We start from the raw sequence: 6,666 nt of genomic DNA on the forward strand, positions 1-6,666 counted from the left end.
AAGGGAAGAAAATCCGACTTGGTATCCAAGGAAGCTTATTTGATTCGTTAAAACATTTGAAACATAATAATTCAGAATTTGTTAATGTTATTAAACAAGTGGGATACGATAAATTTTTCATTATGTACTGGACTCCGCAGCAAATTGATTTATATAATGATCTAATTAAACTTAACCCGATAGTTTCCTTAGATGCCACTGGAAGTGTCGTTCGAAAAATACCATTTGCTGAAGATAGTCATCAGAGTCCAATATTTTTATATCAAATTGTTACATATATTAACAATTTAATCGTCCCGATTTGTCAGATGTTATCCGAGAGACATGACACAAAAATCTTGACATTTTGGCTTCTCGAGTGAATTTCATCAAAAATTCGAATACCTCTGGATGTAGTAACGGATATGTCTGCAGCTCTACAAAATGCGATATGTTTAGCTTTTTGTAACCTGAGTTATAAACAATATTTATCTAACTCTTTCAAGTTTTTAATTAAAAAAACTGAAACTTTGCCACAATTATATTTAAGGATTGATATAGCCCATTTGATTCACAACGTATCAATGGACGAATGTTTTTCATCAACAAAATTTATAGTTAAAGATTTTTATCTGAGAGCTATCGGCTTAATGAGCACACTCGAAAATTTTTCAGATATTGAAAGACTAATGAAAACTTTATTGAACATCTGTCAAAATGAATATGGGTGCAAAAACGATATTCAATGGATATTGAAAAAGTTGGAAACTTTTAGTTTTGACGATACAGCTATTGATTATAAAACCATTAAAAACAGTAGTAGTTGTGAGAAAGAAAAGTCCTGCGATACCCACTTATTTTGCCATGATGAGGATCTAGAAGACGATGATTCTGAGGCTTCAAGTTCAACTGATGATTCTCAATTATCAAATTATATTGATAAAATTGTAAAAAACTCTCAGAGCAATATCAATTCTGATAATTCTGTAAGGTTTGTCGATTTTAATCCTTATTATTTAGTAGCAATATTAAAAAAACTAATTAAATTATTCAAGCAATTTCCGGCTTGGACAAACGTAATGCGAAAACATTATGAATCAAAAAATCATATTGCCACTTCGTCCCGTTCTGAGAACTATTTTAAATACATCAAAGATAATGTTTTAGAAGGTCACCAGCCTACTCGCGCAGATATATTTTTAGTCGAACATGTCAAAACAATTTCTACAAGAATGATCGAAGGAAGAGCTGCGTATGAGAAACAACAGATGATTCAAAAAGTATCAAATAATACAAAAAAAGTGACAGACAACAACATGCTAAACTGTGAAGAAAATTGGAGGAATAAAAATAAACTTCGCGAAACTCTTGAATTAAATATCACCGAGGATACATTTTCGGAAATTTCTCTGAATACTATAGAGGAGAAATTAAAACAGTTTAAAAATAATGCTGAAGAAAGAGAAATGTTACATGAATCCGAATCATCTAAAGAAATTATTTTACCAAATGTAAGTATGTCATCAGATTTGGAACCAAAGTCTACTGTTGTTGTTATCGATTCTTCCGTTGATGAGTGTAGTGAAGATGCTTTAAAATTATCAACAAATATTAATTTGAGTTTCAGTAAAGAAATTAGTACCAAAGTTAATAATAGTTTAAATTGGTCTGAACCAAAATTTCATTCTACCCCAGTATCATTGTCAAATTTTTCATATGAACAGAATATATCTCAAACAGTGATTCATATAAGCCAGTTAAGAGAGGAAAATATGTTAATCCTTTACCAGGAGCAACATTAATCCACCAAAATGCAGTTTCCATGAAGTCTAAAATTACTAAAAAAGAAAAATGATTGAAAATGGTAGCAGATGTGCACCTCAAAAGTTGGTAATGTAAAATTATCCCTTAAAAATACTTGTTCATTTGATAGTATAGTAGAAATTTTGTCTTTTGCCTATTTAAATTTCAAAAGTTTTCAAAATTTTATTGACAATCAAAAAAATCATTCGCAATTTATAAAAATCCTACAGTTATGCGCGCAGGTTGGTGCTACTCCAGACTTTTACAGTAAAAGATTTAATCTATTAAGAAGAATATTCCATGCAGAACAATATGTTATTAACTGTGTATGTGATGTCAATGAACTAATTCCAAATTTGCTGAGAAATTATGAATCTATCACTGAACGGCGAGATTGTGTAAAATGTGCATCTTCTGAAACAAAAAAATTATCAACATTAAACGCTAATGCTAAATTAGTATGGGATAATGGTTTTGATTATTTAGAGGAAAGTGTTTTGAATGATATCGAAAAAGAAACATTTTATTGTAAAAAGTGTAAAAAAATTGTGACCGGTCGTAAACTGGAAATTGATTCGTATTTATTGTTAAATTTAGATCATTTTTATGAAGCACAATGTTCATCAGGAGAAAAGTTATTAAATACTAATTTACGGGAAATTCCTATAACATTTAATATTCAAAATAAAAAATATTTGCTAACTGGAGTTATTGAATATGAACCATCGGCAATACTGAAAGGCATCAGACATTTTGTGGCTTTTACGCGTACAATTCAAAACAAATGGACTAAGTTTAATGACTTGCAAGATACTCCACATATTTTACGTACTAAACTACCGAATGTTAGAATTTCCACATTATTATACGTCTTATTGTAAAATTTTATGAATGGTATTATTAATTAATAAAACTAATTGAACTCAAAACAATAAATTGGTATTTATATTCTACAATAATCTATTCAAAATTGATAAAACTTATATACATCATTACAATTTGTACGATTATGTAATTAAAGACGATAATTTTTTTTAATGAATATTTTGAAACGCAGAGGTACCTTCAATAATGACTTTTATGATTGATAAATGATATAATGTACAAATTAACTTTTAATCCGGTTAATTTATTTAAATAGTTTTAATCTATGCTTACCAGTAATCCTCTATGAGTAAAAGTAGTTAGGTTAAATATTACTGTGTCCCTATCATCAACATTTTCATGTATTAATTTCACTGTTTTTTTTATCGTTCATTTTTTCATTTTTTTTTAGTACCATCAACAGCCATTGGAATTATACATTAAAGAATTTCATGGAGAGTTACTCAAGACTCTCAAGAACCATTTGTTTGAAATCGATTAAACGGGCAGTAGGACGATTTCATTCAGTCTAAAATATTTTGAATTTCTATTTATTTATTTTGAAAAGTGTCATAAAATGCTATGAACTTACCAATTTAATTAATGTTTCTTTATACAATTCATTGTATAAATACTTACGAGTACCCAATTTTTAATACCTTAAAATCGTACTGAAGGTTCTTACTAACAAATTATAACTATGTTTATAATTAACTGCATGCTTCACAGAATCTTGTCTCCTTTTGATTGATACTGCAAATAATAAATAGACTATTTTGAGGATTATTATATTTATAATAAGAATAATGAAAGAAAAATACTTATCCAACACTTTATTTGCTAATATTAGAGTCCAAATTTGACAATCGCATCAAAATAATCTTTGGTAATTAAAACATATTTCTTCTTTTCGAATAGTTTATAATATTTTTCGACTGCATCCGACAAAGTTTGCTTTATTTATTTACAATTTACTGACTATCATCGATCTAAACAATAGTTATATATATTATATAATAAACTGATAACACTTAGGCTACATTTGCATTTGGCGCTTAACACACTTTCAGCACGCTTAATCTATAGTTTGTGCGTCTTGTACTTAGCATCCAAGACGAATGCACCCTAAGGTCATAGATATGTTTATTAAAAGAAAGGATTATTCATTTTAATCGATATGCATAATATCTTAATTTTTATCCTTCCTTCTTTAAATAAAGTCAAATAATTATTTTAATTCATTTGTACAATCGCTATCGTTACGCCTGGTGTACTAAAGTTGGCCCTCTATACTATCCTTTACAAAATGCTGGTTTAGTATTATACTATATAGTATACCAGACATTAATTAATGAAACCGATTGTGCTTTACAACGGTAGAAAACCATCTAGACAAATATCTGGTAATTATCTAGTAAGTTATTTGGTTATTTATCAGCTAAAATTTCGGAATGTAATTTAACAATGTGGATGATTATGAGTGCGTTCACATTTAACGTTTGAAATGTGCTTGTGAGGACAACATACGGACAATGGATATTTCTAGCGTAACATGCAACACGACCATCTATAAACATAGAAAATGTCTAAAGGTGTAAATCATGTAAATCATAACGTTGGATAATTTAAATACTGTATATAGAAGCAGTATATTTTTAATAAACAATTTTTAAATGTTAATTAATGTTCTATCAAACTTATATATGTCGGTTTTTTTCTATTACCTATACTGAAACAAGTCGATGTCTAACAAATTTTTTATTTTATTTAAAGAACAAATTAATCGCAAGAAAATAAAAAAAAAATAATTTATGAAAATATCCACATGTGAAATTTTTTTTATCATTTTTTTTTCTTAAAGAAAATTTAAAAAGAAATGTATAAATTTTTTGATTTCTTGTATTTTCAATGCCATATTTTGGATTGATTCAAAATAAAAGTTAGATCATAGAATTGACCAACAATAACTATCACAAATATAATTTTACGACATTAATTCATTCTTGTGACTAAGTATATAAATTGAGAGTATATATATGTAAAATTACATTTATGATTACGGTGTTCACTAGAACTTTCAATTGCACATTTCGAAGAGTAGATTTAATGCGAATAATTAATTTGTAATCGAGGATGAGTCTCAATGACAATGTGATTTGATGACTAATTAAATACATCAACATTAATAATAAACATTCGAAACTTGCTCTTGTTAGTTTTTTGTGAGAAAATTGAGATAGAACTACAGCAATTTTATAGAGCTTTTACCATAATTATTAAAAAAAATTTTTAACAGAAAAAGAAATTAAAACGTAAAATGTATGTTCTTCATTAGATTATGTATCTTGTGCAATCACAGTAGTTTTAATAATAAAAATAAGTGAATTTTAATAAACCCAAGTTGTTCATAATATATGGGTTGAGCAATTAAATTTGTTTACTTTATAGTAAATAATTACAGTGAACATTTTCAATTATGAAAAATATTTATGTTAAAAAAAATCACTACATGCAATAAAATTTAATCAATTTATTTTATTTACCCTACTTATTTGTTTCTTTTTTGTTTTATTAATTTAACTGATGAATAGCAAAAAAAGTTAATATTTAATAATCTTAATAGGTCTAGAAGACTAGAATTTGGATAAGAGCTACATATAACCATCGATAAATTGAATCATCAAATAGAAGTAATTCGTTGATATGTTATAATATCGAATTAATTAATTTAAAAAAATAATTATAACACTATATAATTACAGAATTTAAAATGAAACACTATTTAATTATTTACTATAAGTTATTAATAGCTCTGAAATTATTAATGATATAACTTTAAAGCCGCATCACTTAGAGCTGTAACAGCAGATATGTGATGTTCTCTTGACATATTTTTATAACAAATCATAAAAAAAATGTAAATAAATTTATATTTATCTATCGAAATTCAAATAACTAAATGCTTGATTGTTATAATTTTTTCCCGAATGATTAGTTAAAATAAAAACTATTAAGTATATCATTAGAAATAATTAAATAATTTACCGGTGATACTGTCAGTTGTGTGTTCCTAAAAACTTTACTTTTAGAGTTTAAATATATTATATATTTTTTTTTATTTAATAATACATCATGAAATTTATTTTTATATTCTATTTATTGAAGACGCTTCAATTAGCCCGTTTGTAATATTCATTATCATTCTACATTATGTAATAATAACAAAACCAAAATATTGATTAAAGTCTGTTTCTCCAAACATATAAATAATATTTTTGGAATACGATTATTTTCATTGAATCACGAGGATTCAAAAATAAATAAAATTTCGTGAAAAATTTTTATTTAACAATTATCTTAATTTTTTAATTTGAACATTACAGCAACGATGAATTATCACACTTTCACAGAGTTTAACGCAATATTGTTAAAGAAAGTTTTGTATTTGGCAAAACTAAAATATTTTAAGCAATTATGGTTTCTTCTACTGTTCTTCCGTCGTCACAGAAATTAGAGGGACTGATTTCTTATTAAGAAAAAATTTTAATAAATATTCATCAGTGTAATTGAAAAACTAATCAATTCTTTTTTGATTTAATTAAAAAAATGCTGCAAGTATAAAAAATAAATTTTATTAATAATTTATTGAAAACAAAAAATAATCGAAAGTTCCATTGGTTCACGTACTAAAGGCAAAACAATATTTTGTATTTATAATAATTAATAATAAATTAATTAATTAATTTACAGGGTGAGCAATTTTTGATATGAATTGAGCAATTAATGAGCAATTAGGAGGATTTATTTATTTTATTCTGTCTTTGTGACTCTATGCCAACTTTTTTGTGGTACATTCCGATTGGACAGATTTCATAAGCTCAAAGTCGATTTCTTTGTTATCGACAGATGAAACTTATTGTAAAAAGTACATTCAGTTATTATACAGATGGCCAAAAACTATTATAAAATGAAATATCACATAAACATGTTTAGAAAAATTTAAACGTGTTTTTTTAATAC

General features: G+C 26.2%; 1 long non-coding RNA gene across 2 annotated transcripts; it reads right to left on the reverse strand.

Moving 5' to 3' along the window:
• Nucleotides 1–1,939: 1,939 nt before the first annotated feature.
• LOC141535631 (uncharacterized) lies at nt 1,940–3,876 on the reverse strand. Of its 2 annotated transcripts, XR_012480625.1 has the most exons (4): nt 3,711–3,725; nt 3,239–3,635; nt 2,941–3,175; nt 1,940–2,196 (listed from the first exon to the last, which is right to left on the reverse strand). It is a non-coding gene; the product is annotated as an uncharacterized LOC141535631 (long non-coding RNA). The 2 variants fall into 2 exon arrangements; XR_012480624.1 differs by having other exon boundaries at nt 3,239–3,876.
• Nucleotides 3,877–6,666: the final 2,790 nt, after the last annotated feature.

This window comes from Cotesia typhae, unplaced genomic scaffold, assembly GCF_013202065.1.
Source record: "Cotesia typhae breed Kobodo isofemale line unplaced genomic scaffold, CoteBio_Ctyphae scaffold_152, whole genome shotgun sequence".
In the NCBI taxonomy this organism is placed as follows: domain Eukaryota; kingdom Metazoa; phylum Arthropoda; class Insecta; order Hymenoptera; family Braconidae; genus Cotesia; species Cotesia typhae.